Consider the following 23224-nt stretch of genomic DNA (forward strand, 5'->3'; position numbering starts at 1 on the left):
TTTCACACAACCATATTTTAAATCAATAAAACTCACATGTCTATCACATATCTAACTTGTATCGTGACTTACCTAATAATAATAATTAAAAACAAATAGAAACCATAGATTGTAGACACCCCATTTTTGACAGACCTTAAGCCTCAGACGTCACCGGTTGAGTGCTCGGTGATGATGCATATTGTGCTCGTTCTGAGGTTTCAGAGTCTCGGCTGAGAGTCTTGACTCCAGACTTCGGGATTCTGTGTGCTTTGTCTCGATTTGCGAACCAAGTTCTGTCTTCTCTTCCCAAAGGGAGGGAGAGGTCTTGTAGACCATCTCTTAGTGGCCGTAGGCTACGTTTTGTGGTCGTAAGCCATTTTTCCCGTTTAGAGCCCAATTTTCGGTTTTCGGAGCCGTCGGCCGTGTGTCTCGGTTCAGGACCGCTTAACCACCTCCGTTTTCTCTGATTTTTGGTGCACACCTTATTTCCTCCCTTTTGAGGGACACTGTAGCCCGAGAGACCACCTTCGTGGTCGAACGCCACTTCCGGTGACTAACAACCTATTTTCGAGATACCGGGCCGCGCATTCCGGGCCCCCGAACCTTCATTTTGCATCCATTTTGGTCCATTTTTTGGCAGGGGCCTCATCTTCATTGTTAGAAAGATGGTGGTATGGTGGGAGACCAGCAATTTTTCTTAAAAAAAAGCCAGCTTTTGTGGTCAAGAGTGATTCAGCATGAATCCGGGAAGAAGGAAAACATCTGCGCAGATTTACCGTAATGGGCATAACTCTTTGCACAAGGGAAATTAAGATATGAGGCTACCACCGTTGGAAAGATTACTTCTGGGGCTTCATTTTTCACTCAAGAATATCCTAAAGACAATTCCGGACAGAGGAGATATGGTTGATTTAAGTGGGGCATCCCTCCGTTTGGACCGAATCTACGCGACTTCACGGAAACTGGCATAACTTTTTCCACAGGAGGAATTTTAATGCAAGGTTTGTGGCATTGGAAAGATAACTTCAAGGGCTAAATGGCTGACCAGATTTGGGGCTTGAACCTTTTGACCCCTAGTAGGCCAACCAGGTAAGGTGGTCGGCCGGCCACCTGAACCTTTTAAACTGGTTTGGCCCTTTTGACCTGGCCGGCCCTTTTTGTCCCTCTAAATGTATTCCAGCTATGCCAGCTGTATTCCACCAGGCCCTATGTCCAAAATTTTCCCTCTTGTTTTGCTCCATTCAAATTGGTTTTCCCTTTCTTTGTTTTGGTCCACTAAAATTGGTTTTCCCCCTTTTTTTCCCCCCCTCTTTTCCTCTATAAAACCAGCACTTGAGCTCCATTTTAAGGGTTAGCAAAAATCATTTGAGAGCTTTGCATTAAATCTCCCTCTCTCTCTACTCCAAACCTCAAAACCCTAAGATTCTTGCACCATTTCCACTACAACCCATAGCACCACACCACCATCGTCCATTCCAGCCCCTTGGAAGTCATTTGTAGAGGTTGAAAGCTCATTTCCTCGGACCAAAGACTGCTGGAAAGTTAGGCTACAAGGGTAAGCTCTTATTCTCCCATTTTTTGCACTAGTTTTTTTTCTATATTTTAGCTCCTTTTGCTTAAGTTTTTGTACTTTGGCCTGAACTGTAAATAGTCATATTTTAAGCTCATCTCCATGTTTGATCAAGGGTCTTTCTCTGTTTGAGGTCTCCTCCTCACCGTGTGTTTAAACTCTCTTTTAGGCCTATTTTTGCATGATATTTTAGGCTTATTTGTGAGCTGTTTCGGACTTGGTCATAAACTGTAAAATGTCTTGTTTTGAGCCCCTCTTCAACTTTGTTGAAGGACTCTCCTCTGTTTGAGGCCAGAAGCTATCACTTGTTTCTTTATCCTTCTTTTAGGCCTTTTTCTTGCATGATATTTTAGGCCTACTTGTGATTATTTTCGAAGCTTGACATAAACTGTAAAGTGCCTTGTTTTGAGGCCCTATTCAACTTTGTTGAAGGGCTCTTCACTGTTTGAGGCCAGCTGCTGTCCCTTGTCTCTATTCTCTCTTTTAGGGCCATTTTTGCATGATAGATTAGCCCTACTTGTGTTTGTTTTTGAGAGTTTTCATAAACTGAAAAATATCTGTTTTTAATCTCATCTTCAAGTTTGTTTAAGGTTCAATTTTTGTTTGAGGTCATATGCTTCTTTGTATGCTTGATTGTCTCCTATTTTGAGCCTTACACCTAAGCCCTTGTTGCATGCTTTGTTTGGCCTTCTAGCCACTGAAATCCAGTGGATTTTCAGTGGCTAAGACACTATTTTGAGCTTCCAAATCAGAGGGGGGTGACCCCCTCTCACCTTGACTTGCTTGGTGGTCGTTTCGGCCTTCCAAAGAGACCCTATCTTGCATGCTTTGGAGTCACTTTATAGGGTAAATTTGGTGATTTTTGGGACTACCATATTTGATTTTCATAGTTTTTTATGCCATGCCAAATGTCTATCTTGCATGTGCTTAATGACTCCTTGCATGGCCCTCTAAAGTAACTCATCATTTTTGCATGTCATGGTTGCATATCAGTGATTATTTGGGCCTATTTTCACATGTTTTATTCACTGATTTTTGCTGGTTTGGTGAGATTCCATGTACATCCTATACTTGCCATGTAAACCATGTTTGCTAGTCAAGATTGCATGCTATTTTTGTCCACCATGCTAGCGTCTTTTGGCCATGCTTTGAACTAGAAATGTTCATGTTTTGGGACTGCCTTGGCTCTGTCTTTGTACTTCATGATCAAATAATGCATGCTTTGTATAGCTATAAGTCATTCCATGTGCCTAGTTTCGAGTTTCCGGGTTCATCTCATGCATCGGGTGCCATTTTTCCATGTTTCGGGGTTGTTTAGCATCATATTTCAGTGCTGGAATCTACATGCTTGTATGCCATATTCCATGCCATGCCTTGTTAGAGTTACATGTTATGCCTAGGATCGGTCCTCGGTTTGCGTGCATATGTGCACGCATTTTGATAGTCTCATTTTCACCTAATGGCTACTGATATGAGTGTGGCTGAGGTCCACTCATGTTAGTGTAAGTCCATTATGCATTGCGTATGCCATTTCATTTCATAGCATTGTGTATGCTAGGTTGTATGTTAGAGCATTGTGTATGCCTCGTTACATCGTGCATTATGTATGTCATTTCATAGCATTGTGTATGCTAGGTTGCATGTTAGGGTTGCATTCACGCATATCATGCATATTGCATTGCGCTTGGGATAGGAGTTAGCCCAAGCACGGGAAACGAGGGACGTTTCGTACTCCGAGTGACGGAACGTGTCTCAATTCCCGATCGCCGACACCCCGGATTATCCATGATGGAGTCTAGGCCTTGTTGTGTCCATATGTGCATTCATTTCATATTGAGTCATGCAATTCGACTTCTCGGCCATCATGCATCGAGATGCGTGATTAGTGGCACGAGGATCGAGAACTACACTCCCTGAAGAGTAGTCATGCATACATATGTGAAAATACTTTGCCATGCCCCTTTGTTGCTCTCTGTTGCAGCAAATCAGAAATCAACAGCCTTCCGGAGCTTGGCACGCATTCCAAGAAAAATTGCAAACAGAGGCAAACTGGGGCATCGCAAGGGATTCTCCGCACAAGGCAACTCGAGCATGCATCATTCATCATTTGGAACAGAGCTGAGGCGGTCCATGGATTTGCGTGCCAATTTATTACTTTCCTAGATTAATGTGTTAATTAATTAGGATTTTATATTTATTCGGGACTGTATTATTTATTCATTTGGGACTGTATTATTCTTTCGGACCCTCTGCGCGAGGGCAATGTTGTAATAAGTGTGCTTGTGTGTGATGTATGTCTTCCAACCCCACGTCTTTCTCCCTTTTATTTATCAGCTTATGATGGTTAGATTAGGGCATGTTTCAATTAGCATACAGTATGATAGTATGTTTGCATTCATTCATCTGTCTTGCATGCACCAGGCTCGGCACATCATACTAACTGCATTTGTATATCAATTCCAAGTTGAATACTTGTTAGTTGTAGCATTTCGCATGCCATCTTTAGAATAGCCGAGCCTTCTATAGTTGCATTTTTGCATGTGTTGCATTAGGCATTTCTGTATAGTTAGGATCATGCATGGATTTCTAATTAGCTTCTGTTTTGGCTTGGAATACTCGGTAAGTTTTATGCTTTAGCATCCTTGCATGCGTGTGAATGACTGCCATGATAGCATGCTTACCATTAGGCTATATGCTTATGTGATATAACTGCCTGAATGCCTGTGGGTGAAGGTTGGATTATTTGAATTGGAATAAACGCATTGACTGTGAGTTTTAAGCCCACTAGATAGTGGCAAAATCATGTTTTTTTCTAAGGCCATCCAAGGGTGGCAAATCCACGTCTTAGCCTACTTGCGGGTAGCACCATCAAACCACTTTAAAAAAAATAATAATAATAATGAAATGTTTTGTTCCAATTCAGACGATCCAGTCTATACTTGTAAGCTGTGCACATCACATAGTAAGTCTAGGCTAATAACCGGAATAAGAACGCATAAAGTTTTCAAAACTAGATATCATGGTTAGTAGAGGCCGATCTTTGATCGGGCAAGCGGGGGTGCTCACGAAGTGACCTTCCCTAATCGTACCCAAGTTCCCAAGCCGAGGCAACTTTGGTGATGACGGACACATGGCCTTAGGCAACGAGTCAAGGTTTCCTAAATTTTCCAAAAATAAAATATTTAGGTGGCGACTCTATATCTGGCAAAGCAGTCCATGTTTGGCACTTCTTTTAAAAAATCTATTTTCTCAAAACGATTTGCCGGATTTGGACTCTTTGGTTCAGATTAAGAACCGTGACAATTTGAGTCCGAACTATAGTGAGCCCAAATGAACAGAACGGGACTCATTCCTCCTGGGGCGTTCGGGGACGTCTACAGTTTCTGGCGACTCTGCTGGGGACTTAAAGAACTTGACTCAAACTCATGATATCTTGTTTTGACTACACTTATGTGTTTCTTTGCATTGCATTTGCATTGGTGCGCCTAGGACACTGTGTTTGCCATCTGCTATTCCTGAACAGTTTGTCGGAGGCTTGTCTTGTCAAGGCATGACCGTAAGGCTGACCGATTATGGGCTCTGCCAGTATAGGAACACAAACCCCGTTTTTACCGGGGCACCCTTTTCGACCATTCGACCTAATGCATATTCGGATCCATAGTGACCATTCCAAACTAGGACAGGTTGCTTACCCGATATAGGTTGTTTGAAATCGCTGCGTGCATAGTGAAACCCTAGCTCCTGACAAAATAGGACAGGGAAACCCTCCCCCAACATAGGGGTGTTTTGGCTCTCAATTATCTGTTATGTGCTGTCAAAGTATGTCTCTACAGGGGTTGCATGTATCAGTTTACGAGCTTGGGGCATCAAGCCTGCAGGCATCAGTCAGTGTTTGAGAATCAGTTATCTGCGGGTATCAGATTCAGTCTTTGGGGATAGTGATTCAGGGATAATGATCAGTGATTGAGGACAGTGTGTGTTCAGCTTATCGACCGTGTGTTGATTATGCCCAGCTGTGTGTTGTGCATTTACTTTAAGTTGATATACTGTCCGTTTATCTGTTTATTTATTTCCTTATTGCTTTATTTATCTTTTTACTAGGGCAGTTTTAGCACAATTGCTTCCGACCAAGTAGATATTCCCCAAGCACTCTGGACAAGAGGTCGCCGACTCAACCGATCCAAGGATCTGGTTGACGGACAGCCAGTGTTTCACTCTCTACCCCCAGTTATCAGACAGAGGCCAAGAAAGCGCAGTGTGTCTGAGCAGAGATTACCAGAGCAGTGGTCTACCCTAGCCAGAAACAGTCGGACCGAGATCTCAGTTTCTGCCATAGAGATACACATACCAGTCAGTCAGCAGGGTCAGCAGAACATAGCCAGGATGGAAGAAATGATGCGTCAGATGCAAGAGACCATGAGAGCCATGCAACAGGACGCTGTTCGCTGGGATGAGTTTGCCAAACAACAGGCCGAGATCATGGCCTAGCAAGCAGAATTAATTGCTAGGCTGCAACAACAAACCGGGGCATCCGCTTCACACCCGGTTCCTCCCCCATCGGGAATCCCAGCACTCGAGGAGGCACCAAATGTCCAGGCAGATACGGACATACCAACGGGGCCAACTCCGCCCCCAATTCTGCCCCAGCTATCTAAGGCACCTACACCCGTCAATCAACCGGACTCTCCCTTCGAGTTCGAGGTAGACCATACAGCACTGAAATTGAGCAAGCTCGAGAAGCTATTCAAAAAATCCCAGGGGGTAAAAGCTATCCTAGATATCAAGAACGGATATACCGACGTGGCTGTAACGTTGCCGAAAAGATTCAAAATGCCGCAGATCGATCGCTTCGACGGATCTGGTGATCCCATGGTCCACCTCCGGCTATTCTCAGATATATTACGGCCAATGGGCCTCACCAGACCCCAAAAGCTTTTGCTATTCGGTCGGACCCTGTCAGGCGTGGCCGCTATCTGGTATGCGAAGTTAGAGGATGATGTCAAGCGGAGTTGGGATGAAATGGCCGAGGCCTTTGTTGCGCAATACTCTTACAACACCCAAATTGAGATTACAACTCGTGATCTTGAAATAACAAGACAAGAGCACAAAGAGAGTTTCTCAGATTTCGTGACCCGGTGGAGGGCGAAGGCCTCGATGATGACTTTAAGGCCCACCGATAAGGACCAGATCAGGATGATTGTGCGCAATCTCCAGCCAAAACTGATGCAAAAAATGATTGTACTCCCCTTCCCTACCTTTTCGGATCTGCACGAAATGGGAGTACAAATTGAAGATGCAATGAAACAGGGTCTGATTGACCAAGACAGAGAACAACCCCAAAGAACCTTTAATCGCAACAACAATGCAGGCCCGAGTGGCGCTGCAACTACAAGGACTTCGAAAGTCAGCATGGTCACCACCATTCCCCCTCCCCTTCCGAGACCCATGGCAGCCACACCTTTCTCCGATGCATCCGGAAATAACACCCAAACCACCAAATACCCACCCAAAGGCCAAAGAAACTTCACCACATTGTATATGCCCCTGTCCAAGGCTCTAGGGGTATTAATCAGGAAAGGGCATCTAAAACCCTTGGAGCCAAGACCACTACCAAACCCACTCCCCCCCTCTCACATCCCAGCCAAATACTGCGCGTATCACCAACAACATGGTCACGACACTAACCAATGTTTCCGACTGCGTCATGAGATTCAAGATCTCATTGACAAACAAGTGATCCTACCTCCAGAAAAACCCAATGTCACAACTAACCCACTCCCTACACACAACCAAGCTCCACCTCCCAAAAGAGTTAATTTTATCCAAACTGGGGTCGTGTCTTACGATCCTAGTATCTATATTACTCATTCCCATCTACCTAAGCCAGAGGTGCTCCTTCCTGACTGCACTGACTTTTTGTGCATGTTAGACACCTCCACAACCTAACCTGAGCCAATGGTGGCGACTGTTGAAGACGGTGCGGGAGAGATTGCAGAGGGGGATGGAGCTGTTGAATCAAGGTTTGAGTAGTCTGCGAACTTTGCTGGGGAAGCCTACGATCCAAGTGATTACATCCTGTCAGCAGGCCAGTCTAAGCCAAGTGTAGAATGGCCAAAGAAAGCAGAACTGTGTGTGATCCAGGGGGATAGATTTGAGCAGGGAACAGATGACATGGCGATTGTAGAAGAGGACTTTGCCAACCTACAGTTTTTCAATGACCAAGAATCAGGGGGTGCGGCAGTCAACTGGTTTGATTATGAGGAATTGGCAGAGGTTACCGGATGGCTGGATGATCAACCGGATATTGTGGAAGAGTTCCAACCAGAACAGGGCTCGGTAGGGGCTAGAGTATCAATTGTGGCCGAAAAGGCCGGAAGTCAGAATACATTGCCGGAGAGCGCCGGTATGGAGAATTTCGCTCAGGACTTGAGCAGTGTGGATGAAGAGAAAATTGAACCACAAACTGCACTGATGCAGTCAGAACAAGAAAAGTTTTGGGATTTTGAAAGAATCAGGAAGGCAAAAACCTGTGAAGGGGCCAAAAGTGCCGTGGGCACAGGAATAGAAGATGCTGCGGGCATGTGGGCTGAAGGTACTGCGAGTACGATCATACCGGGGCCGGACAGGTGTCTGTCGGCCACTGACGGAATGTGGTGGGAAGACGATGATTTATGTCTTGCCCATACAGACAAGGATTGGGGGAGCAATCAGCCAGATAACACCTGGTATATCGGCGAGATCGATCATATGACGAGAAGTGGGCAGTATTTCAAGCCCCCGCATCTAGACCAGCTAGAAGCATCCGGAAAAGATAAGGAAGCTGAGAGACAAAAAGAAAAGCAAATCGAACAAGAGGCTGTACTGAAGCAGTTAAAGAAGATACAAGCAGACATCTCCATTTGGGGACTGCTTATGGCATCACGAGTACACAGGCAGGCTGTCCTTTCAGCCATGGACAAGGCCAAGCTTTCTATAGACACCACACCAGAGCAGCTAGTTGGATTGGTTTTTCCAGGAGGAGGTTCCCCGATGTTGACCTTTTCTGACAAAGAACTACTGCCTGAAGGCGCAAATCACAACAAACCTCTCTACATCTCGGTGGAATGTAGAGGCAAATGGGTACCAGTGGTTCTTGTCGACACGGGATCCGCTATTAACCTGTGCCCGTCAAGGACGGCATATGCAATCGGGTTGAAGCCCGCGGACTTCGTGCCAACTACTCAAGTGATCAGAGCCTATGATAACACAAGCAGGGAGGTGATGGGGACTATCCAAATTCAGACCCAGGTTGGCCCAGGACAACACAACATTGAATTCCATGTCTTGGACGTTCCCGCAACCTTTAACCTACTTTTGGGGCGACCGTGGTTGCACCAGGTCAAGGCAGTCTCTTCCACCTTGCATCAAATGTTGAAGTACCCTCACGGGAAAGGGGTAGCTATTGTTTTTGGGAATTTGTCAATCCATCTGCCGCCGGAAGTGTCTACACCAGTCTTGGAAATCGAACATGGCACGGAGGATTTGTTCTTATCAGGGTTTACTTTGGCTGAGGCCCGAATTGCGCAGAACATCATGGTTGTTAATGAGGAAGTGTATGTCAGTGCTCAATCTGTATACCTTATGAACAAGCTTCAACACATCCCCAGGATGGGATTGGGAAAGAGCGGCCGGAAGGGCGTCGCAGCATTGGCCGAAGTGCCGCACAATCCGCATACCTTTGGCTTGGGTTATCTGCCCACCAAAGAGGACTGGGTGAGGAAGGGTAAAGAGATGGCTGGGAGAGCCAAAGCAAAGAAGGCGGGGAAGCCTTTTGAGTTGATGCATAGGCCCATTCAGGGTACCCTAAACGGACGCTTCGTCCGGGAGGAAGAGGACTTTCCATTTTGTGGCTTCCCAGAACCGTGGCTGAACGCGGAGAGGAAGTGCATGCCAAGTTTCGAGATCTTCTTTGACCTGTAACTATCCGGGGATGACGTTGCCGAAGAGCAGACGGACCCATCAGCTGAGGTTGAACAGTGTAAGAAAGTGCAGTCTAAGGACACCGAACTTGAAATGGGGGTAGTGCTGGCATGTCTACTTTCAGATCCTCCGATCAACCAGGAGTGCTTGGGGGATAACTTCTCAGTATGCGTGATCGGGAATGGAACGGCTGCGGGCCCACCAGTAACTATTTTGGATGCATCTATCGCACCCTCTCTCATTTGGCAGTATGAAGAGGGATTTTTGTCCAGCAGCACCGGGTCAGGTAGTGAGCCAAAATCTGATTCCACCGAGTCTTGTGAGTCGGAATCAGGTTCCAGCTCGACTAAGTCTGAGTCTGGTATTCTTGGGGGTGATAACCCGGATGCCACAGTCTTGTCCAGGTCGTCTTTTTCTTTCTCTTTTGAGTCTGTTGTAACCGAAGAATCGGACGATTTGGATGTGCTTAATGAGAATCAAGTAGTTGTGGTTTCTGAGTACTTTTTTGTGCCCTTGATTTATTGCATTAACTCAGACTTTCAAAATTTTGATGAAAACGACGAGGATGAAATTCCTCCTATTTTGCAACGTTTAATTGAACAAGAGCAGGAAAGATTTGTTAAACCCCTAGTTGATGAAATCACTATAGTGAATATTGGTACTGAGGAGGACCCGCAGCTGGTCCAGATCGGGTCCACGTTGTCTTCGAAGGAACGCGAGCGCTTAGTCGCTTTATTAAAAGATTTCAAAGATGTTTTCGCGTGGTCCTACGAAGACATGCCTGGAATCGATCCTGAGATAGTACAGCACCGGATCCCTCTTGACCCCGAGGCCCGACCCGTTAAGCTAAAACTTAGGAGGATCCGCCCCGACTGGGCTCTCAAGATTAAGGAAGAGGTCACCAAGCAAATCGACGCGGGCTTCCTGCTGGTATCCGAATACCCGACTTGGCTGGCCAACATCGTCCCAGTGCCGAAGAAAGATGGCAGGATCAGGGTATGCGTGGATTTCAGGGATTTGAACAGAGCTAGTCCCAAGGATGACTTTCTCTTGCCGCATATTGACGAGTTAGTGGACTTCATAGCGGGGCATGCTTTGCTTTCGTTCATGGATGGCTTCTCAGGTTACAATCAGATAGTGATGGCACCCGAAGACAGGGAAAAGACTGCTTTCACCACCCCATGGGGGACCTACTACTACAGAGTGATGCCGTTTGGGTTAAAGAATGCTGGAGCTACATATCAACGGGCCGCGACTACAATATTGCATGATATGATCCACAAAGAGGTTGAGGTGTACGTGGACGACATGATTGTCAAGACCAAAGAAAGAGAGGGCCACTACACCGCCTTGCAAAAGTTCTTTCAAAGGATCAGAGAATTTTGGTTGCGGCTAAATCCTCAGAAGTGTACGTTCGGTGTTACAGTGGGAAAATGCTGGGGTTTCTGATTACACAAAGGGGCATCGAGGTCGACCCTTCAAAGATCAAGGCCATCTTAGAAATGCCACCACCAAGGACTGAAAAGAAGGTGCGAGGCTTTCTAGGTAAAGGGCAATTCATAAGACGATTTATCTCAAAATTAACCTTGACTTGTGAACCACTTTTTGGTCTCCTGAAGAAAGGCAAGAAATTCCAATGGGACGGCCGATGCCAAGCTACTTTTGAACATATCACGGAATATCTGCAGAACCCGCCCGTGTTGTCACCACCAGAGCCAGGGAAACCGTTGATATTATATCTTTCAGTGACTGAGACCACAATGGGCTGTATGCTCGCACAAGAATCCGATAACAAGGTGGAGAGGGCTATCCACTATCTGAGCAAGAAGATGCTAGAGTATGAGACTCGCTACACACCGCTGGAGAAGGCTTGCTTAGCTTTGGTATGGGCTACCAGGAAGCTGCGGTACTACCTGTTAGCTCACTCTGTAATGTTGGTTTCACGACTCGATCCCATCAAATATCTTTTCGAGAAACCGACACTTACGGGTAGGCTGGCTCGTTGGTTGCTGTTGCTCTCCGAATTCGACCTGAAATATGTAACACGCAAGTTAGTCAAAGGAAGAGCAGTGGCAGAATTCTTAGCCGATCATCCAGTGGAAGGGGGTAAAGCAGTTGAATACTTATTTCCAGATGAAGCCATTTTGCACATCGACGACGAGTATTGGACAATGTACTTTGACGGAACGTCAAATCAGTACGGGTATGGGATAGGAGTGTTGCTGATAGCACCCGACAATTCCCGTATCCCTCTAGCCTTCAAACTCCGGTTCAAAGTCTCGAACAACGAAGCAGAATATGAGGCATGCATTGCCAGTCTAGAAGCAGCCCTGGAACTAGGAGCAAGATGGTTGGACGACATCGGGGACTCGAACCTTGTTGTGTCTCAAGCAAAAGGAGACTGGAAAGTCAAAGAAGAAAAAATGATGATGTATCACCAGACCTTGGACTTGTTAATTCCTAGGTTTGAGAAGCTAAACTTTGCTCATCTTCCAAGAGAGAACAACAGGTTCGCAGATTCTTTAGCAACTCTATCTTCCATGATAGACATCCCGTTTGGAGTCCGGATGTGTCCAGTCATCATTGACCATAAATTTGCGCCAGCCTATGAGTCGATTGCTGCTATAGATGAGGTTCAAGACGAAAACCCCTGGTATTACGACATTTGGAACTTCTTGGAGAAGGAAGCATATCCACCAGGGGTAAATGCCAAAGATAAAAGGGCAATCAGAAGAATGGTCGTTCAGTTCATCATCTGTGGGGGTAAGCTGTATAAGAAAGGTCATCTGGGAATGCATAAGTTGTGTGTCGAAGTCGAGGAATCGAAGCGCCTGATGGAGGCCGTCCATGGAGGAGAATGCGGTGCACACATGAACGGAGTAATGCTAGCACGGAAGATCCTCAGACAGGGTTACTATTGGTCCACCATGGATGAGGATTGTGTTAGTTTTGTTCGGCGATGCCACAAATGTCAGATCCATGCAAATCGCATGAATATCCCGCCATCGAAGCTGTACAACATGACTTTGCCATGGCCATTTTCAGTTTGGGGAATTGATGTGATCGGGGCTGTCACTCCAAAAGGGTCGAATGGGCATGAGTTCATCCTGGTTGCGATAAATTACTTTACGAAGTGGGTCGAGGCCCAATCATATACCGCGTTGAAGGCGTCGCACGTTGCAAAATTTATTAGAAATAACATCATCTGCCGCTACGGGGTCCCAAACGAGATTATTTCGGATAACAGTTCCCACTTCAAGAAGGAAGTGATTGACTTGTTGGAGAAATACAATGTGGCTTTTCATAAGTCATCCACAAACCAGCCGCAAACCAACGGAGTGGTCGAGGCCGCCAACAAGAATATCAAACACATACTGCAGAAGATGGTGGAAACCTACCGGGATTGGCCAGATAAGCTGCCATTTGCTCTGTGGGGCTACAGGACTTCAATTAGAACTTCTACCGGAGCGGCTCCGTATTCATTGGTTTATGGGATGGAGGCCGTTCTACCTATCGAGATTGAGGTTCCGTCATTGCGAGTATTGGCTGAGTGTCAAATAGCCGAAGCGGATTGGCAGCAGAGCAGATTTGAGGAACTCATACTCTTTGATGAGAGAAAACTGAAAGCACTGTACCATGTTCAAGGTTATCAGCGCAGAATTGCCCGGGCTTTCAACAAGAAAGTTAAGTCCAGGAATCTAAAGGAAGGAGATTTGGTGCTCAAGGACAACCGAGCTCCCATTCACGACCCAAGGGGCAAGTTCAGACCCAATTGGACTGGTCCCTACATCATCAAGTCTATCTGGTCAGGTGGAGCTGTGGTTCTGATGGATCTAGATGGCCTAGAGTTCTCCCAACCGATCAACATAGACAAGTTGAAGAAATATTATCCCTGAGAGGCTCGCTAGGACGAAAACCCGAAAGGGCGACCTAGGCAAAAGTTAGAGCATGAAAAAATTTGGAAAATATAAAAACTGAGCTCGCAAGGTTGAAAACCCGCAAAGGGCGGCCTTGGCAAAAGTTAGAGCGTAAAAGGAGAGTGAAAATACTCGAGTGAACTTAAGCTTGAACTACGTAAGGCTTGATTCCCATCATCGAGATGCGTAGGCAAATTCATCCTGAAGTTCAGCCATAAAATTTTCCTCGATCAACTTTATCCATTTGATCATCTCAGTCATCTTTGTCTACCAACATCCATTGGAATCTCCGGTGCAGTGCTTTTCAGACTAGGGGCAACTTTCCGTTGCCATGCAGCGCCACAGTACTCTTCAGACTAGGGGCAACTTTCCAGTTGCAAGGATCTGGGATTGTGCATCTCAGTGACAGATCTCAGGCGTGTCTAGTTCTGATCCATATCGAAAATGGTTTTGAAAAATTTTAACAAAAGTTGACTTTGTTCAAATTAATCTCTTTACAACTAAGACCATTTTTGGACCAAAGCGAAAAATTTTCAGTACCACAACCTTCAATTTCATTGATTTCAGAACAGAGTTCTCCTGCTCTTGCATACAATCGAAGTTGCTTTTTATTACATTCATAAAGAAAACTTGAAAGTACTAATAAAGCAATAAATCCGGGGCATAGTCAAGTCAAGCATCCCTGCGCCCCCTTCCAGAGCTGGTCGAAGCCTCTGATGCCAAGCTAGGCCCAATCTGTGCCTCTTCATTGAGCCAATCCAAGTACTCGTCAGACAAAGTGCAACTGAAAGTGGGAGCGGGGGCCAGGAGCTCTCTAGTCCTCCAGGCTATGGCATATCGGGCAAGCTGTGCACCTTGAACCGGGAAGGCAGCCGGATACTCTATCCCCTCTGGCGAGCAAACCTGATCATGGCCAAACTGGCGCTGAAACCGGAATGGGAAATAGAATACATAGTGAGTCAAGCCAATCAACTGAATCCCAGTCTGTCGGGACATGCTGTAACTCATTGCCGGTAGGTTGAGCCAAGGGCACCGCCAAGCAATGCGGTTTGCAGACAAGCTACACATCCAGTCGAACCACCATCACTCATCAAGGGCATCGACTAGGCGTTGCCGGAAGAAGTAGCCGCGAGCTGAGTATGCTAGGCAAGAGTCCACAACCTGCAACTTATCCATCAACCACACCTGGGAAAGGACAAAAAATGAGAGAATAAAGAATAGAGAGATGTACGATGAGAGAAAAGTGAGCAAAGGATTTTGTGAGAAAAATCGAGCCTGAGGGCTGAGTGATGTGAGCAATACATATGTGAGATTGGGTGGGAAACATTATCTGTAGCAGTAGTGGACTCCCCGCAAATTTGGTCGTTTCTCGACGATGAAAAGCGTCTAAGCCCATCAATGTTTCAGCCAATATCATGGCAATGCAGCTCTTGCCCTCCTTCAAGCCTTGGACAACCTCGATCAACCCAACACTGGATCCTCCGAAGCCCGAGGCAAACAAGAAATGAGATAGCATGCACAAACAGAGGGCATGTCGCCGAAAACCCTGCCAACGATGATCGCCGCGGTCACCGGCATCAAAAAAATGGCAAATCAAACTCAGAACATCCAGCATTCTGTCACAAATCAAAGATCGAGCGTCGTGCATTGTGAGCCCACACATTCGCCCTAAGGCTTGGGCATGGCCAAAGCGAAGCTGAGGCAAGACTTCTTCGTTACGCTTGGATTCCATCAAAGCTTGGAAATCTTCGAAGGTAGGACACACCTCTTGCCCGCCAAAGCTAAAGACATGTGTTACCGGACTCCAAAACCTTGCCACAGCGTGGAGAAACGGAAGATGCAGCGGAGTACGGCCCAGCGTGAATAGTGCATTCAAGCCGAAGCCTCGGAAATTCAGCTTTTCTGAGCCATCCAAGTTGGCAACCCAAGCTATGAGATTCTGGGCAAGAAACTCTTCCATTTGGAGCAAATCAGTGTTGGATTGAGAAAAACTACAAAGCTGAGGCTTTTGTAGGGGATAAGGTGTGAGTGGAGGTCAGATGTCAACATTCTGGTGGTTTTTGTAGGAGATAAGGTGTGAGTGGAGGACAGATGTCAACATTCTGGTGGTTTTTGTAGGGGATAAGGTGTGAGTGGAGGACAGATGTCAACTTTTGGTCGATTGGTCGAATCTGTTGGCTGATGGCCATTTCTCGAGGCCGGTGTCCTTTCCTTATGGCTGAGGGTCTCCCCTCTTGCTCCATTAGCTGTTTAGAAGTTGAACATGCTGAGAATTTGGGGAATGCCATAATTTCCAATGCCCTCCAATGATGATTTTTGCGGTGTCACGCCCATTTGCTTATCAAGTTCTTGTAAATTTGCTTATCGAGTTGTATTTCTCTCTCCTTAAGTCATTGATTTTCTTATCGAGTTGTACTCGCACTTATTTGGCTTATCGAGTTTCCTTGTTTTGTTTATCGAGTTGTAAGTCAGTTCACTACCTGATTATTACGATGCAAGTGCTCAATTTTCAAACGAATTTCAATTTCATTCACATTGTTATGTGATGCCACGCGATGCGATGCATAGAACGTGCAAATGTAACACCTTTTGAACAAAATAGCTGTTTCATTTCCCTCATGTGTTTTGCAAAAATACACACTTTTGAAAAAAGTAAAACCTGCCTGAGGCAGTGCAATGTGCTTAAACCACTTTTTTTTAAAAAAAAAAAAAAAAAGAGGAAAATAAAGCAGGACACAGCTGCATCAGTGCTATCAACTACAGGAGTAAAAGGCCCTTCTCCGTCCTCTTCTGCGGACCAGCCTCTGCACCATCATCACCATCTTCATCATCAAAGTTTGGACGGCATGTTCAACTTTCAACAAGTGTGTGCCGCGTGTTCACCTTCAAAATGGGCTGCGTGTTCAACTTTCAACAAGTGTGTGCTGCGTGTTCACCTTCAAAATGGGCTGCGTGTTCATCATCAAAGTTTGGGTTGTGTGTTCAACTTTCAACAAGTGTGTGCCGCGTGTTCACCTTCAAAATGGGCTGCGTGTTCATCATCAAAGTTTGGGCTACGTGTTCAACTTTTTTCAACAAGTGTGTGCTGCGTGTTCACCTTCAAAATGGGCTACGTGTTCATCATCAAAGTTTGGGCTGCGTGTTCAACTTTCAAAAAGTATGAACTGTGTGTTCACGACAAAAAGTTTGAGCTGCGTGTTCAGATGTCAGAGAAGATGGGCTGCGTGTTCAAGACAAAAAGTGTGAGCTGCGTGTTCAGAAATTCAAGTGCTTGAGCTGTGTGTTCAAAATGCAAACCAAATGCTGAGTTATGGACCGGGTGCTTAGATTGAGCAGTGTTATGAGCTGTGTGCCCGAAAACGAGCTGCCTACCCAAAAAATGAGCTGTGTGCCAAATGAATGGAATGCTGTGTCGTAAGTTATGTACCAAGTCCTGCATTGTGTATGCGGTTCATCGCGCTATTTTGTGCACCTACGCTGGTCTAGGAGACCTTAAATCCTCTAAAGGTGCAATTCCTTTGGTGTTTCTCGTGCCCGAACGACTTCCAGTGGTCTGGTATAGCCACCTGCCTGTGTTTGCGGTGAGTTCCTAGGAGACCAACTGAGACGGTGGAAACTAGAGTTCGAATGGCTCATGCCTAGAACACAAAGGTTTGGGATTTCCGAAACTAAAGTCTGGTTTAAATACCCAGGGGTATATCCTCAGCTTGAAATCTGTATGGCAGCCCCATAGATTGAGATAGCATCTGTATGCACCTCATTTCTGGATACTGATCCAACCTAGTTTGTCACCCTGTTGGAGAATATGGAAAGCTGCGGCCACAGCTAGGGAGAAAAGTTGCACCTGCAGTCTAACCAGGAAAAAGGGAAAGGTCCCCAGCAACATGAGGTAGGTCATTGCCAATTGCCCCTATAAGGTACCTTCGCTTTCTAGTTATTACATTGCATTTTTACATTGCATTGCATTGCATAAATCCTAAACTTTCAAGCCGTCTTCGCGTAGCGCATAAGTCCAACTTTCAAACCGGCTTCGCATAGCGTATAAGTCCAATTTTCAAACCAACTTCGCGTAGCGTATAAGTCCAATTATCAAAAATCTTCTTGCATAACATTTTGCTTCCTGCCCCTGAACTACGCTGGTTTGATTCCTTGCAAAGGGATACGCAGGCAGCCTGCGGGCACAACCATTTACTTATCTTTGTTTATCTCATCTGTTTGTCTAAGTCTTCGGCCTTGTCAAAAATGGGTCGTCTCTGGGCTTTGACATTCACTCCCGTCACTTATGACTTCCGAGTTCTGTCAAAGAGGGGCAACTGTAGACACCCCATTTTTGACCGACCTTAAGACTCAGACGTCACCGGTTGAGCGCTCGGTGATGACGCATATTGTGCTCGTTCTGAGGTTTCAGAGTCTTGGCTGAGAGCCTTGCCTCCAGACTTCGAGATTCTGTGTGCTTAGTCTCGGTTTGCGAACCAGGTCCTGTCTTCTCTTCCCGAAGGGAGGGAGAGGTCTCATAGACCATCTCTCAGTGGCCATAGGCTACGTTTTGTGGTCGTAGGCCATTTTTCCCGTTTAGAGCCCAGTTTTCGGTTTTCGGAGCCGTCGGCAGTGTGCCTCGGTTCGGGACCGCTTAACCACCTCCGTTTTCTCTGATTTTTGGTGCACACTTTATTTCCTCCCTTTTGAGGGACACTGTGGCCCGAGAGACCACCTTCGTGGTCGAACACCACTTCCAGTGCCTAACAGCCCATTTTCGGGGTACCGTGTCGCGCATTCCGGCCCCCCAAACCTTCGTTTTGCATCGATTTTGGTCCATTTTTTGGCAGGGGCCTCATCTTCATTGTTAGAAAGATGGTGGTATGGTGGGAGACCAGCAATTTTTCTAAAAAAAAAACCAACTTTTGTGGTCAAGAGTGATTCAGCATGAATCCGGGAAGAAGGAAAACATCTGCGCAGATTTACTGAAATGGGCATAACTCTTTGCACAAGGGAAATTAAGATATGAGGCTACCACCATTGGAAAGATTACTTCCGGGGCTTCATTTTTCACTTAAGAATCTCCTAAAGACAATTCCGGACAGAGGAGATATGGTTGATTGAAGTGGGGCATCACTCCGTTTGGACCGAATCTGCGCGGCTTCACGGAAACTGGCATAACTTTTCCACAGGAGGAATTTTAATGCAAGGTTTGTGGCATTGGAAAGATAACTTCAAGGGCTACATGGTTGACCATATTTGGGGCTTGAACCTTTTGGCCCCTAGCAGGCCAACCAGGTAAGGTGGTCGGCCGGCCACCTGAACCTTTTGAACTGGTTTTGGCCCTTTTGACCTGGCCGGCCCTTTTTGTCCCTCTAAATGTATTCCAGCTATGCCAGCTGTATTCCACCAGGCCCTATGTCCAAAAGTTTCTCTTTTGTTTTGGTCCATTCAAATTGGTTTTCCCCCTCTTTGTTTTGGTCCATTCAAATTGGTTTTCCCCCTTTTTTTTGCTCCAATTCAAATTGGTTTTCCCCCTTTTTTTTCCCCCTCTTTTCCTCTATAAAACCAGCACTTGAGCTCCATTTTAAGGGTTAGAAAAAATCATTTGAGAGCTTTGCATTAAATCTCCCTCTCTCTCTACTCCAAACCTCAAAACCCTAAGATTCTTGCACCATTTCCACTACAACCCATAGCACCACACCACCATCGTCCATTCCAGCCCCTTGGAAGTCATTTGAAGAGGTTGAAAGCTCATTTCCTTGGACCAAAGGCTGCTGGAAAGTTAGGCTACAAGGGTAAGCTCTTATTCTCCCCCTTTTTGCACTATTTTGTTCTATATTTTAGCTCCTTTTGCTTACGTTTTTGAACTTCGGTCTGAACTGTAAAAAGTCATATTTTAACCTCATATCCATGTTTGATCAAGGTTCTTTCTCTGTTTGAGGTCTCCTCCTCACCCTTTGTGTTTAAACTCTCTTTTAGGCCTATTTTTGCATGATATTTTAGGCTTATTTGTGAGCTGTTTCAGACTTGGTCATAAACTGTAAAATGTCTATTTTTGAGCCCCTCTTCAACTTTGTTGAAGGGCTCTCCTCTGTTTGAGGCCAGAAGCTATCACTTGTTTCTTTATCCTTCTTTTAGGCCTTTTTCTTGCATGATATTTTAGGCCTACTTGTGATTATTTTCGAATCTTGACATAAACTGTAAAGTGCCTTGTTTTGAGCCCCTCTTCAACTTTGTTGAAGGACTCTTCACTGTTTGAGGCCAGATGTTGTCCCTTGTCTCTATTCTCTCTTTTAGGGCCATTTTTGCATGATAGATTAGCCCTACTTGTGTTTGTTTTTGAGAGTTTTCATAAACTGAAAAATATCTGGTTTTAATATCATCTTCAAGTTTGTTTGAGGTTCAATTTTTTTTTGAGGTCATATGCTTCTTTGTATGCTTGATTGTCTCTTATTTTGAGCCTTACACCTAAGCCCTTGTTGCATGCTTTGTTTGGCCTTCTAAGACACTGTTTTGAGCTTCCAAATCAGAGGGGGGTGACCCCCTCTCACCTTGACTTGCTTGGTGGTCATTTTGGCCTTCCAAAGAGACCCTATCTTGCATGCTTTGGAGTCACTTTATAGGGTCAATTTGGTCATTTTTGGGACTACCATATTTGATTTTCATAGTTGTTTATGCCATGCCAAATGTCTATCTTGCATGTGCTTAATGACTCCTTGCATGGCCCTCTAAAGTAACTCATCATTTTTGCATGCCATGGTTGCATATCAGTGATTATTTGGGCCTATTTTCACATGTTTTATTCACTGATTTTTTCTGGTTTGGTGAGATTCTATGTACATCCTATACTTTCCATGTAAACCATGTTTGCTAGTCAAGATTGCATGCTATTTTTGTCCACCATGCTAGCGTCTTTTGGCCATGCTTTGAACTAGAAATGTTCATGTTTTGGGACTGCCTTGGCTCTGTCTTTGTACTTCATGATCAAATAGTGCATGCTTTGTATAGCTATAAGTCATTCCATGTGCCTAGTTTCGAGTTTCCGGGTTCATCTCATGCATCGGGTGCCATTTTTCCATGTTTCGGGGTTGTTTAGAATCATATTTCAGCGCTGGAATCTACATGCTTGTATGCCATATTCCATGCCTTGCCATGCCTTGTTAGAGTTGCATGTTATGCCTAGGATCGGTCCTCAGTTTGCGTGCATGTGTGCACGAATTTCGATAGTCTCATTTTCACCTAATGGCTACTGATGTGAGTGTGGCTGAGGTCCACTCATGTTAGTGTAACTCCATTATGCATTGCGTATGCCATTTCATTTCATAGCATTGTGTATGCTAGGTTGTATGTTAGAGCATTGTGTATGCCTCGTTACATCGTGCATTATGTATGCCATTTCATAGCATTGTGTATGCTAGGTTGCATGTTAGGGTTGCATTCACGCATATCATGCATATTGCATTGCGCTTGGGATAGGAGTTAGCCCAAGCACGGGAAACGAGGGACGTTTCGTACTCCGAGTGACGGAACGTGTCTCAATTCCCGGTCGCCGACACCCCGGATTATCCATGATGGAGTCTAGGCCTTGTTGTGTCCATATGTGCATTCATTTCATATTGAGTCATGTAATTCGACTTCTCGGCCATCATGCATCGAGATGCGTGATTGGTGGCACGAGGATCGAGGACTACACTCCCTGAAGAGTAGTCATGCATACATATGTGAAAATACTTTGCCATGCCCCTTTGTTGCTCTCTGTTGCAGCAAATCAGAAATCAGCAGCCTTCCGGAGCTTAGCACGCATTCCAAGAAAAATTGCAAACAGAGGCAAACCGGGCCATCGCAAGGGATTCTCCGCACAAGGCAACCCGAGCATGCATCATTCATCATTTGGAACAGAGCTGAGGCGGTCCATGGATTTGCGTGCCAATTTATTGCTTTCCTAGATTAATGTGTTAATTAATTAGGATTTTGTATTTATTCGGGACTGTATTATTTATTCATTTGGGACTGTATTATTCTTTCGGACCCTCTGCGCAAGGGCAATGTTGTAATAAGTGTGCGTGTGTGTGATGTATGTCTTCCAACCCCACGTCTTTCTCCCTTTTATTTATCAGCTTATGATGGTTAGATTAGGGCATGTTTCAATTAGCATACAGTATGATAGCGTGTTTGCATTCATTCATCTATCTTGCATGCACCAGGCTCGACGCATCATACTAACTGCATTTGTATCTCAATTCCAAGTTGAATACTTGTTAGTTGTAGCATTTCGCATGCCATCTTTAGAATAGCCGAGCCTTCTATAGTTGCATTTTTGCATGTGTTGCATTAGGCATTTCTGTATAGTTAGGATCATGCATGGATTTCTAATTAGCTTCTGTTTTGGCTTGGAGTCCTCGGTAAGTTTTATGCTTTAGCATCCTTGCATGCGTGTGAATGACTGCCATGATAGCATCCTTACCATGAGGCTATATGCTTATGTGATATAACTGCCTGAATGCCTGTGGGTGAAGGTTGGATTATTTGAATTGGAATAAACGCATTGACTGTGAGTTTTAAGCCCACTAGATAGTGACAAAATCATGTTTTTTTCTAAGCCCATCCGAGGGTGGCAAATCCACGTCTTAGCCTATTTGCGGGTAACACCATCAAACTACTTTAAAAAAAATAATAATAATAATGAAATGTTTTGTTCCAATTTAGACGATCCAGTCTATACTTGTATGCTGTGCGCATCACATAGTAAATCTAGGCTAATAACCGGAATAAGAACGCATAAAGTTTTCAAAACTAGATATCATGGTTAGTAGAGGCCGATCTTTGATCGGGCGAGCGGGGGTGCTCACGAAGTGACCTTCCCCAATTGTACCCAAGTTCCCGAGCCGAGGCAACTTTGATGATGACGGACACATGGCCTTAGGCAACGAGTTAGGGTTTCCTAAATTTCCCAAAAATAAAATATTTAGGTGGCGACTCTGTATCTGGCAAAGCAGTCCACGTTTGGCACTTCTTTCAAAAAATCTGTTTTCTCAAAACGATTTGCCGGATTTGGACTCTTTGGTTCAGATTAAGAACCGTGACAATTTGAGTTCGAACTATAGTGAGCCCAAATGAACAGAACGGGACTCATTCCTCCCGGGGCGTTCGGGGACGTCTACATAGATAAATTAAATTTAAAAAAAAATACAAACCCACAATTCCATCTTAAATAAATTGAAAAAATAAATAAATAGAAGCCACACAAAAATAAATAAGATAAGAATTTAGATATAGATCTCAAAAAGATATGACAATATCTAAATTTAAATTATGATTTAATAATATAATTATCTATTTTTTTGATGTATATCTATCAAAATTTTAATCCTATCACTCCATAAATTTATTTGTTTTTTAATTTTATTTTTTTCCGTGTGTGATTCCCTTTCTTTATTGTTGATTTGGTTTTGGTTTCTGTTTTAGTGAGATTTATGTATTTGTTTACAAGTTTACATGGTGAAGAAGAATTATCGGTGATGATGGTTGCAATAGAAGTAGCTATACCCATTCTGTCCTAAGAATTTTGATCGAATTTTTTTTTCCAATGAAAATCGTAAAATTGATGTAAAAAAATGGATATCGAATTTTTTATTTTTTATTGTCATTTTATTTTGTAAAAAATGTGTAAAATTATTGGGAATTCAAGATTGTACTATAACATTAGATTTTTGTATAACTAGGTAAATTTAAAACTTTTAAATATCATTGTGTTTTTTATTTTTATCCTATTATACCATTACTACTATTTGTTAGTTTGATAATCATAATTCAATTA

General features: G+C 44.6%; 1 pseudogene; it reads right to left on the minus strand.

Annotated features, from left to right (window-relative positions):
* LOC145799987 (uncharacterized) overlaps positions 1 to 22957 on the minus strand; it is a 45297-nt pseudogene extending 22340 nt beyond the window's left edge.
* Between the last annotated feature and the right edge of the window lie 267 nt (positions 22958 to 23224).

This window comes from Camellia sinensis, chromosome 9, assembly GCF_055761805.1.
Source record: "Camellia sinensis isolate YWXY chromosome 9, ASM5576180v1, whole genome shotgun sequence".
Taxonomy (NCBI): Eukaryota; Viridiplantae; Streptophyta; class Magnoliopsida; order Ericales; family Theaceae; genus Camellia; species Camellia sinensis.